The sequence below is a fragment of the Lipotes vexillifer genome, unplaced genomic scaffold (genome assembly GCF_000442215.2).
Source record: "Lipotes vexillifer unplaced genomic scaffold, Lipotes_vexillifer_v1.1 scaffold207, whole genome shotgun sequence".
Taxonomy (NCBI): domain Eukaryota; kingdom Metazoa; phylum Chordata; class Mammalia; order Artiodactyla; family Lipotidae; genus Lipotes; species Lipotes vexillifer.
Genome location: NW_006784469.1, coordinates 2083934 through 2097052, shown reverse-complemented (window position 1 = coordinate 2097052; position 13119 = coordinate 2083934).

Sequence of the window (13119 nt, the reverse complement as noted above, 5' to 3'; positions counted from 1 at the left end):
TCTTTCCCTTATAAGGACCGTTAACATTATATCGGGCCTGACTGGGTGATCCAGGATAATCTCTCCTCTCAAGATCCTTAATTTAACCACATCCTTTTGCTGTACATGTTCTGGAAATTAGGACATGGACATCTTGGGGGAAGGCATTATGCTGCCTATTACTGCCACTTAATAATTAGCTGCTACATTAAGAATGTCTAATTATTTCCTATCAAGAATGGTTAAGCTTGTTCCCTGAGGTCAACTTAGCTTCTCTGTTTTTCTTGGGTAATATTTTGTCAGAAGCCAAAATTGAAGGGTCAGTTTTTGGAATGAAAAAATATTAATTATTGAAAGACAGACTTCCTCTGTCAGATGTCTCTTGCTTAGATTTTGAAATGTTATTAAGAAAAGGATTTACTCCCAAATATAGTATTGGCAAGTTTGACACCTTGGAATTAAGAAAGTTTAGTTCTTGGGGTTTGGGTTAGAGGAAAGGCCTGTGTATTCTGTCTCAAGTTCTAATTTACAGCCTCCATCTTATCTGTGAATGGCTTTGTGCAGTGGTTCTCGATGGGGAGGTGATTTTGCTCCCCTCCTTTACGCAGGGGATATTTTGGTTGTCGATGACTGGGGGTGGATGGGTGCTGTTGGCAACTGGTGGGTAGAGGCCAGGGATGCTGCTAAACATTCTCTAAACCAGGGGACATTTTCCACCCCTGAAAGAAAGAATGATCCCACCCAAAATGTCAATAGTGCCGAAGTTGAGAAATCCTGCTCTAGTGAGTATCCGAATTTTTTGCTTTGATTATTTGACTCCTTCTGAGACAGTACATTACAGAATATAGGAAAGGTTTTTCTAGCCAATTGAATTTAGATTTTACCAAATCATGTTTTCCTATCATTAAGCAAATATAATTTGATCTGTTGAAAAGAAATAACCAAAACTTTATGCTGATTCTTTTAGAAAAATAATGATATACTGAAGAAAATTCTGGATATAAGAGGCAAATTCATTCTATTTTATTTTTTATTGAAGTATAGTTGATGTACAATATTACATAAGTTACAGCTATAGAATATAGTTATTCACAGTTTTTAAAGATTATACCCCATTTATAGTTATTATAAAATATTGGCTATATTCCTGTGTTGTACAACATAACCTTGTAGCTAATTTTTTTTATTTAAAAAAAATTTTTTGGCCATGCCGCGTGGATTGCAGGATCTTAGTTTCCCTACCAGTGGTTGAACCCGGGCCCTTGGCAGTGAAAGCACAGAATCCTAAGCACTTGGCCACCAGGGAATTCCCCCTTGAAGCTTATTTTATACATAATAGTTTGTATCTCTTAATCCTGTACCCCTATATTGCTCCTGCCCCCCGCACTGGCAACCGCTGGTTTGTTCTCTATACCTGTGAGTCTGTTTCTTTTTTGTTATATTCACTAGTTTGTTGTACTTTTTAGATTCCACATATAAGTGATATCATACAGTACTTGTCTTTCTCTGACTTATTTCACTTAGCATAATACCCTCCAAGTCATCCATGTTGCTGCAAATCGCAAAATTTCGTTTTTTTATAGCTGAGTAATATATATATATATATGTTACATCTTCTTTTGTAAAAGAATATTTATTTTATTTATTTATTTTTGGCTGTGCCAGGTCTTAGTTGCGGCACTCGGATGTGGGATCCAGTTCCCTGACCGGGGATCAAACCCAGGCCCCCTGCATTAGGAGTGCGGAGTCTTAGCCACTGGACCACCAGGGAAGTCCCTGTACCACATCTTCTTTATCTGTTCATCTGTTGATGGACACTTAGGTTGCTTCCAGATCTTGCCAACTGCAAATAATGGTGCTATGAACATTGATGTGCGTATCTTTTCAAATCAGTGTTTTTGTTTTTTTCATATATATACCCAGGAGTGGAATTTCCTGGTCATATAATAGTTCTATTTTTAGTTTTTTGAGAAACCTCAAAAACCATACTGTTCTCCATAGTGGCTGTATCAATTTACATTCCCACCAACAGTGTAGGAGGGTTCCCTTTTCTCCACACCCCCTCCAGCACTTATTGTTTGTAGATTCTATGATGATAGCCATTCTGACAGGTGTGAGGTGATAGCTCATTGTGGTTTTGATTTGCATTTCCCTGATGATTAGTGAAGTTGGAGGCAAATTCATTGTAAACTCAGTGTTTCAGCTTTTTTTTTACTTTTACATAACTGATTTAAATAAAACATTATTTTCCTTCCTGTGGGAGGGGAGCATGGCTATAATTACAAATGTTTTCTCAATGGAGGGTTGTGAATCTTTTAAGACATGAACTTTCTAATTTTCTACATCAATCCATCATGTGAGGCTGTACATTCAGAAATTATTTGATGTAGATAAGGAAACAGTGTAAAATGGTCTTCTGGTCTCTTCCTGGCTGGAAGACACAGGGTACGCGAACCCTCTCTCAGAGACCTGAAAGAGAAAAGGAAAGAATAAGCTATCTTTCGATCCACTGATGAAGGTGATTTTCATTCAGAGCTGTGATTTTCTCCTGGCATCTGGAGGCCTGCGGCTGAGTGTAAGTCAACCAGTCCCCTGGAGATGGCAGTAGCAGGCAGGGATGGCGGTCTTTTGCCAACCAGCCACAGTAAGAAAGGCAGGCTCCAGATCTTGGTCTGTTCAGCCATGATGCATCCTTGTGACTGCAGACAGCTGCTATTGCTTGTGGTTATTACATTGAAATTCCACCTTCCCCTTCTCGGAAATTTAGCTCTCAAGTGCTGCCTTAAGTGCTTTCTGAACAAGGTCTTGTGTAAGTGAATGAATACATAAATAATATTCCTAGTGCTGTTTAAGCCCTACCCCACCTGCTTTATTGGTAAGCCCTACAACATTTGAAAAACCACTGAATTGCAGGTACAGTATTGACAGGCACTGAGGAACAAAAGGTGATAAGGGCAATTTCTTGGGCTAGGGACGTTTAAAAGCACACAAATCGATGATTACAGTATAATACTCCACGACCAAATAATCCAGTGCCTTAAAAGCCAATGAATCAACTTAATCCAGCCAGAGGGGTCAGAAACACTTTCCTGATGAGATGGCACCTGAGCTGAGTTGAAAAGAATAAATAAGAGTAACCCAGGTGAAGAGAGTTAAAAAGAGTGTTCAAGCAGGAGATAGGGCATGAATAAAGATCTGGGGGGTGGGAAACATTGTGACATTTTAGTGTATTACTGGATTGCAAAGTGTCAGGCAGGGTGACTAGAAAGTTATGTGGCAGGCAAATCATAGACGTTGTAGAAAATAAAATGCTTTGAAATTAAAGACATCAGAGGGGTGCAGAAAACTCCTCTGGGGTTCTCGTTTTCAATGGATTTCTTGTCTCCATCTGCAGATTGCTACACACGCGGCCAACTAGAGGACCTTGTGCTGGAGGTGCGTGAATCGTATTCCCCAGTTCAGAGCGTGTTGTCATCTGCCTGCAAAGTTCTTCTCTTTTATGCTTGTTTGTCTGCTTATTATTTACCAATTTTCCCCCCTTATCCTTAGTCCTCACTCTTATTCCACTTCCCCTCTGCTACCCTCTCTGTTCATGGATCTTTGTTTAAAAAGAAATAATGTAGTTTTAAAAAGCATGCATTTTAAATTACATAAATCGTGTTGTGCTCTAAATTACGTTTCTCGCATTTTTCATCCAATGCTTTGTTTTTCTGCCCTGGTCACATTGCTCTGTTGTACATCTGGTTCCTTGCCTGTAACTGCAATATGCCTCCACACATTTTGCTTATCCAGTGTATCATGATTGATACGTTCTTTTTCTCTTCCAAATCCTTCCCAGAGCAAACAGCATTCTCATTCCCATCCCCTTATGTGCAGATGAACATCTTTCTGCCTCCGAAAATTCTGATTCAATGCATCTGAGTTAAGGTCCAGATAATTTAAGTACAATTAGGCCGCTATCGCACTGAGGTGATTTACTGAAAAGAAAGGAGACGATGGTTCTCTTCTGGCTTCATCAGAATCTCCTGGAGGGCTTGGAAGGCACTGACTGCGTTCAGGTGCTGACCTTGCACTTGCGCGACCCTCACCCCCATCCCTCACCCCAAGAAGTAGGTACCTCCTTCAGTTTTGCCTAATCCTAGTTCTGGCCCTGGCTGTGAAACCAAGCAGGGCCCTGTGGGGCTCCTGGGCACAAAACTCTTTCTGTGTCCCGCATTTCTTATTTGCAGGAAATAGCCTTCATTCAGCCTCCATGACTTTCACTGAGTTCCAAAGGGCAGGTCCAAACAGTTGCTAATCAGGGAAGGGAGGGGATTCTGTCAAGAGAAACAATAGTGCAGCCTTGCAGGGCTGGGTCCTGGTTCCCCTTCAAGGGATACACATAATATCTTTCAGCTGTTTTGCAGATGCTGCAAGTCCCCCCCAGGTGGGAGAAGTTAACAGTGTGCTGCCCACAAGCACGTAGACCCCAGACCTGTTGGAACCAGGAGGTTGCTGATGCTGACTCCCAATTACCTCACCACCAACCAATCAGAAGCACGTCCGTCCACGAGCTGATCACGCCCTCTTTGAGCCATTACTATAAAACTCCTCGCTAGCCCCCTCCAGGTTAGGACACACAGTTTTGAGGGCTTTAGCCTACTGTGGGCCCCTTTTGCCTGGCAAAGAAATAACGCTCTTCTTTTTTACTTCATCCAAAACTCTGTCTTTGAGATTTACTTCAGTCTCGGTGTACAGAGGCTGGGTTCAGCATCAGCTGGACTGGACCCCAGGCCTAGAGTTTCTGATTCAGTAAGTAAGTAGATCTGGGCTGGGGGAGGAAGGGGGGAAGGGGGGAAGGGGGAGGGGAGGGAGGATGAAACCTGAAAATCTGCACTTCTAACATAGTTCCCAGGTGCTACAGATGCTGCTGGTCCAAGGACCACTTTCAGAAGTGGGAAAATGAAGCTTTAGGACCTTGCTATTCCAAGTTTGGCTCTAAGACCAGCCATACTCCAGTTACCTAGGAGCTTGTTAGAGATGCAGAATGTTGAGCCATACCTCAGATCTTCTGAACCAGAATCTGCTTTTGAGCAAGAGTCTTGGGTGATTGGTAAGTACGGTAAAGTTTGGGAAGTATGGCTTTGGGAGATACAGGGAGGGTACATATTTCTACCAAGAGAACTAATTACAAGGAGGCTCCCAAATTCCCTGAAAACAACCAGGGAATATTTTTCAGGGAATCTAAGGTATCTACGCAGGCTATCTCAACTAGAGGCACACCATGTCTGTTTGCCCTTTTCTGGTGCTGTTAATTTTGATCACTAGGCTAGGGTACACTTTGATTTTTCTGCTATGAAAATATGTGTTGAGAAATTATGTTCAATTCCTGTTTGATGCAGTTACTGGAAAAGAGACTGCCCTTGAATGAGGCATGGACGACAGTTTGGCTGTCCCCTCAGCCCTTCATTTCTGCCCCAGGACAAGTAATGAAATGATTAGCCATCGCCCCCCTTTCACACAGTGCATCGGGCAGGCCTGCAGGCTTGGCTGTGGGGTGGGGTCGGTCCACTCCTGAGACCAGATGAGATACAGCAGCTTGTGATGCAGGGAAGTTCAGAAGCGGGAAAATGAAGCCATCTGCAGCAGAAGGCTGAAAAGTGTGCAGATTATACACTACTTGATGTCACTGAGAATTGTCTTGGACAGGGAATAAAAAAATTAAAATACCCCCACACACAAATAGGCCAGCCTGACTACTGGTGTTCAGAAACTTCTATCTTGTTGATTTTTTTTTTTCAGATGTTGGGGGTAGGAGTTTATTAATTAATTAATTAATTTTTGCTGTGTTGGGTCTTAGTTTCTGTGCGAGGGCTTTCTCTAGTTGTGGCAAGCAGGGGCCACTCTTCATCGCGGTGCGTGGGCCTCTCACTATCGCGGCCTCTCTTGTTGCAGAGCACCGGCTCCAGACGTGCAGGCTCAGTAGTTGTGGCTCACAGGCCTAGTTGCTCTGCGGCATGTGGGATCCTCCCAGACCAGGGCTCGAACCCGTGTCCCTTGCATTGGCAGGCAGATTCTCAACCACTGCGCCACCAGGGAAGCCCCCTATCTTGTTGATTTTAAGAGGATCAAAATGATGCCTGTCCAGAGAAAAGAGCCATGCCTAACTTTTGTAAGAATCTCAAACACCACTCTTTGTCTGAAATTAATATAATAGTATATGTCAATTACACCCCAGTTAAAAAACAGAAACAAAACAGAAGACGACCCTTTGGCATTCCTCCCATGAGGTAGCCTGCACACAGGCCTACCTACTTGAGCAGGAAGAAACAAAGGAGGAAGCATGGGGGAGAAAAAATTTTAGTTAACATTTCAGAAATATTATCCATCCACATGTCTGACAATGTATAAACAGATTCCATGGATGAAATCCCTCAGAACACAATGACCCCTCCTAAAAAAGGTGACATGCGTATATTCTATAATGATGTGAACTCCCCTAGTATGAATCAAGTGGGAATATTCATGTGCATGTAACTAAGGGTTATGGCTGTTCATAGTAAGCCAAGTAGGAGTTTGCTGTGGCCCACTTGGGGAGCCGTGGCCTGGCATCTAGGAAATGTTGAGCAACCAGCTTTTGCCTAACACAGTTCCAAGGGGAGAGCATCAGCGCCCCCAACAGGGAAAGCAGGAGATGCAATGAATAAACTGGACCAATCACCAGTTCTTAGATATGCTACATACTTTTTTTGACTCTGCCTTTGCTCACATTGCCTCACTGCCTGGAATATGTCCTCCCTCTCTCGCCTCCCTCCCAACATCCAGCTCGAAATTCTCCAAGGCGTAGCTGATGTAGTTGTCTCTTCCATGAAACTTTACTTGTTTCCTCCCATCCCCATTTACCAACCGGAATCCTTCTTTATCTGGCTCTTCGCACATTATTTGTTTCTTTATTAGAGAGCCTGTGTCCTTCATTAAAACAAATTTTTTATTGTGGTAAAATATACATAACATAAAATTTACCCTTTTAATCATTTTTAGGTAGTCAATTTAGTGGCCTGAAGTACATTCACAACATTGTCCAACTATCACCACTATCCATTTCCGGAATTCTTTCATAATCTCTGTACCCATTAAACAATAACTCCCTTCCCCCACAACACACACAGCCCCTGGTAACTTCTACTTTCTGCCTCTATGAATTTGCCTATCCTAGATACCTAATATAAGTGGAATCATACAATATTTGTTCTTTTGTGTCTGGCTTATTTCACTTAGCATACTGTTTTCAAAGTTCATGTTGTAGCATGTGTTAGAATTTCCTTCCTTTTGGAGGCTGAATAATATTCCGTTGTATGTATATACCACATTTTCTTTAGCCATTTGCTGATAGGTATTTGGGTTGTTTCCACCTTTTGGTGATTGTCAGTAATGCTGCTATGGGGACTTCCCTGGTGATCCGGTGGTTAAGATTCTGTGCTTCCACGGCAGGGGGCACAGGTTCGATCCCTGGTCGGGGAACTAAGATCCTGCATGCCATGCGGTGTGGCCAAAAAAAATAAATAAATTAAAAAAAAAAAAAATAAATAATGCTGCTATGAACGTGGCAGTACAGATATCTGTTTGAGTCCCTGCTTTTAATTCTTTTGAGTGTATATCGAGAAGTGGAATTGTAGAATCATATGATACTTCTATGTTTAACTTTTTGAGGAAGTGTTCCTCTATTTTTAGTCTATATAAACAAAGGAAAAAAACAAGAGCCCAACTAATAATGTAGGAGATACCTGGTCAGAACTCTCAGCTAAACTGGAACTCTATTGACTGACAATTCAAATCAGTTGACTCAGTTCAGTCTCCTGCAGCTGTGAACGATGCACCAACTCCAGGCCTGGGGGTTCCTCAAAGCATAGGGCTATTTTATAATGTCTTTGGCAGATTTATTCTGACCCCAGAACTCTGCTAATTTTCTTCTCTGGCTCTTGGGGTCACCCGGCATTTGTGGCATAGGGCTGCTCTTCTGGTTTCAACTGTTGATTTGCTCCTGTATTCCCAATGAGGAACATAGAATTTTCTGGAGAGCAGAGTACTTCATACCTCCCTTACCCCACCCCCACTTTGTTATGTCTGTCAGCTTCCCTTGAGCAGTTGAACACTGAGCATTTACAGTTGTCGAATTGCTCAATAAGTAGCCTCACTGTGGTCATGACTGTGGGTGTTCACCAATCCGTCTCTTTTCTATGCTGGGCACAAAGCTAAATGAAATTTCTCAGCCATCCTTGCATCTAAGTGGGATCATATGACTGAGTTCTGGTCCGTAAAATGAGGGCAGGATTGATATACACCATTTCCAAGCATGACCTGTAAAACATTCCACGTAATTGTCCACGTGTTTGTCTCTTCATCTGTTAGCTAGATTGCACCAAAACTACCTTGAAGTCACAAAATGGAAGCACCCGGATCCCCGAGTCATCACGTGGAGGACAGAGGTTCAGGAGAACTGCCCAAACAAAAATATTTGCAGAGAACCTTGAGGGAGGAAGAAAGAAACTTTTGTTGTGTGATGTCACTGAGGTTATCTGCTCTGATGAATATGTTTGCCCTTTCAGTTTTACATCACCCTTTAATATTTTTTTCACTATAAAAAATTGAAGTATAGTTAATTTACAATGTTGTTTTAGTTTCAGGTGTACAGCAAAGTGATATCCCCTTTGGTAACCATAAGTTTGTTTGCTATGTCTGTGAGTCTATTTCTGTTTTCTAAATAAGTTCATTTGTATCATACTTTAGATTCCACATATAAGTGATATCATATGATGTTTGCCTTTCTCTGACTTACTTCACTTAGTATGATAATCTAGGTCCATCATACTTTAGATTCCACATATAAGTGATATCATATGATGTTTGCCTTTCTCTGACTTACTTCACTTAGTATGATAATCTCTAGGTCCATCCATGTTGCTGCAAATGGCATTATTTCATTCCTTTTTATGGCCGAGTAATATTCCATTGTGTATATATACCACACCTTCTTTATCTATTCATCTGTTGATGGACATTTAGGTAGCTTTCATGTCTTGGCTATTGTAAATAATGCTGCTATTAACATTGGGGTACATGTATCTTTTCCAATTAGAGTTTTCTCTGGATATGTGTCCAGGAGTGGGATCCCTGGATCATATGATAACTCTATTTTTACGTTTTTTTTAGGAACCTCCATACTGTTCTCCATAGTGGCTGTACCAACTGACATTCCCAACAACAGTGTAGGAGGGTTCCTTTTCCTCCACACCCTGTCCAGCATTTATTATTTGTAGACTTTTTGGTGATGGCCATTCTGACTGGTGTGAGGTGATACCTTATTGTAGTTTTGATTTGCATTTTGCTAATAATTAGTGATATTGAGCATCTTTTCATGTGCCTGTTGGCCATCTTTATGTCTTCTTTGAAGAAATGTCTATTTACATATTCTGCTCATTTTTTGATTGGGTTGTTTGTTTTTTTAATATCAAGCTGTATGAGCTGTTTGTATATTTTGGGAATTAATCCTTTGTTGGTCACATCATTTGCAAATATTTTCTCCCACTCTGTACGTTGTTTTTTGTTTTCTTTATGGTTTCCTTTACTGTGCAAAAGCTTTTAAGTTTAATTAGGTCCCATTTGTTTATTTTTGTTTTCATTTCCATTTCTCTAGGAGATGGATCCAAAAAAAATATTGCTGTGATTTATGTCAAAGGGTGTTCTGCCTATGTTTTCCTCTAGGAGTTTTAAAATATCCAGTCTTACATTTTAGGTCTTTAATGCATTTTGAGTTGATTTTTGTATATGTTGTTAGAGAATGTTCTAATTTCATTCTTTTACATGTAGCTATCCAGTTTTCCCAGCACCACTTATTGAAGAGACCGTCTCTTCTCCATTGTATAGTCTTGCCTCTTTTGTCATAGAGTAGGTGACCATAACTGCATGGGTTTATTTCTGGGCTTTCTATCCTGTTCCAATGATCTGTTTTTCTGTTTTTGTGCCAGTACCATACTGTTTTGATTACTGTAGCTTTGTAGTATAGTCTGAAGTCAGGGAGCCTGATTCTTCCAGCTCCATTCTTCTTTCTCAAGATTGTTTTGGCTACTCAGAGTCTTTTGTGTTTCCATGCAAATTTAAAAATTTTTTGTTGTCGTTCTCTGAAAAATGCCATTGGTAATTTGATAGGGATTGCATTGAATATGTAGATTGCCTTAGGTAGTATGGTCATTTTAAAAATATTGATTCTTCCAATCCAAGAACACAGTATATCTTTCCATCTGTTTATGTCACTTTCAGTTTCTTTCATTAGTGTCTTATAGTTTTTGTAGTACAGGTCTTTTGCTTCCTTAGGTATATTTATTCCTAGGTATTTTATTCTTTTTGAGGTGATGGTAAATGGGATTAATTTCTCTTTCTGATATTTCATTGTTAGTATATAGAAATGCACCAGATTTTTGAATATTAATTTTGTATGCAGCAACTTTACTGAATTCATTGATGAGCTCTAGTAGTTTTCTGGTAGCGTCTCTAGCATTTTCTATGTATAGCATCATGTTATATGCAAACAGTAACGGTTTTATTTCTTCTTTTCCAGTTTGGATTCCTTTCTTTTTCTTCTCCGATTGCCGTGGCTAGGACTTCCAAAAAGTATGTTGAATAAAAGTGGTGAGAGTGGGCATCCATGTCTTGTTCCTGATCGTAGAGAAAATGTTTTCAGCTTTTCACTGTTAAATACGCTGTTAACTTTGGGTTTGTCATATATGGCCTTTATTATGTTGAGGTAGGTTCCCTCTGTGCCCACCTTCTGAAGAGTTTTTATCATGAATGGATGTTGCAGAAAATGCTTTTGACAAAATTCATCTATTGAGATGATCATATGGTTTTTATTCTTCACTTTGTTAATGTGGTGTATCACAGTGATTTGTGGATATTGAAAAATCCTTGCATCCCTGGGATAAATCCCACTTGATCATGGTGTATGATCCTTTTAATGTATTGTTGGATTCGGTTTGCTAGTATTTTGTTGAGGATTTTTGCGTTTATGTTCATCAGTGATACTGGCCTGTAATTTTCTTTTTTTGTCATATTTTTGTCTGGTTTTGGTATCAGGGTGATGGTGCCTTCATAGAATGAATTTAGAAGTATTTGCCTTCCTCTGTTTTGGAATAGTCAGAAGGATAGGTGTTAACTCTTCCCTAAATGTTTATTAGAATTCACCTGTGAAGCCATCTCATCCTGAACTTTTTTTTATCGGGAGTTTTAAAATTACTGATTCAATTTCAGTTTTGGTAATTGGCCTGTTCATATTTTCTATTTCTTCCTGGTTCAGTCCTGGGAGACTATACTTTTCTAAGAATTTGTCCATTTCTTCTAGGTTGTCCATTTTACTGGCGTATAGTTGCTAGTAGTAGTCTCTTAGGATGCTTTGTATTTGTGTGGTGTCAGTTGTAACTTCTCCTTTTTCATTTCTGATTTTATTGATTTGGGCCCTCTCCCTTTTTTTTCTTGATGAGTCTGGCTAAAGGTTTATCAATTTTGTTTATCTTTTTAAAGAACCAGCTCTTAGTTTCATTGATCTTTTCTACTGTTTTTTAGTTTCTATTTCATTTATTTCTGCTCTGACCTCTATGATTTCTTTCCTTCCACTAACTTTGAGTTTTGCTCGTTCTTCTTTCTCTAGTTGCTTCAGGTGTAACGGGATTTTTCTTGTTTTCTGAGGTAAGATTGTATTGCTATAAACTTCCCTCTTAGAACTGCTTTTGCTGTCTCCATAGGTTTTGGATAGTTGTGCTTTCACTTTAATTTGTCTCTAGGTATTTTTTGATTTCCTCTTTGATTTCTTCAGTGATCCATTGGTTGTTTAGTACCATATTGTTTAGCTTCCATGTGTTTGTGTTTTTTGCAGATATTTCTTGTAGTTGATTTCTAGCCTCATAGCATTGTGGTCAGAAAAAATGCCTGATATGATTTCAGTTTTCTTAAATTCACTGAGGCTTCCTTTGTGGTCCAGCATGTGATCTATCCTGGGGAATATTCCATGTGCATTTGAAAAGAATGTGTACTCTGCTGCTTTCTATAATATCAATTAAATCCATCTGGTCTAATATGTCATTTAAGCTGTGTGTTTCTGTATTGATTCTCTGTTTGGATGATCTGTTCACTGATGTAAGTGGGGTGTTAACGTCCTCCACAGACTTCCCTGGTGGCGCAGTGGTTGGGAGTCTGCCTGCCAGTGCAGGGGACATGGGTTTGAGCCCTGGTCTGGGAGGATTCCACATGCTGTAGAGAAACTGAGCCCATGTGCCACAACTACTGAGCCTGTGCTCTGCAACAAGAGAGGCCACTGCAATGAGAAGCCCGCGCACCACAACAAAGAGTAGCCCCCACTCGCCGCAACTGGAGAAAAGCCCACGCACAGCAATGAAGACCCAATGCAGCCAAAAGTAAGTAAGTAAGTAAGTAAGTAAATAAATAAATAAATAAAATCCTCCACTATTATTGTGTTACTGTCGATTTCTCCTTTTATGTCTGTTAACATTTGCCTGTATATTGAGGTGCTCCTATGTTGGGTGCATAAATATTTACAATTGTTATATCTTCTTTTTGGATTGATCCCTTGATCATTATGTGGTGTCCTTCTTTGTCTCTTGTGACAGACTTTATTTTAAAGTCTATTTTGTCTGATACTAGTATTGCTACTCTGGCTTTCTTTGATTTCCATTTGCATGGAATGCCTTTTTCCATTTCCTCATTTTCAGTCTGTGTGTGTCTCTAGATCTGAAGTGAGTCTCTCGTAGGGAGCATATATACAGGATCTGTCTTTGTATCTGTTGATCCAGTCTATGTTTATCGATTGGAGCATTTAGTCCATTTACATTTAAGGTAATTATCAATGTGTATGTTCCTATTGCTGTTTTATTAATTGTCTTGGATTTGTTTTTATAGGTCTTTTTTTTCCCTTTTCTTCTTTTGTTCTTTTCTCTTGTGATTTGATGACTATCTTTAATGTCATGTTTAGATTCCTTTTTCTTTTTTTGTGTGTATATCTATTATAGATTTTTGTTTTGCAGCTACCATGAGGTTTTTGTATAGCTGTCTATATATATATATATATATATATATACGTGCTTATTTTAACTT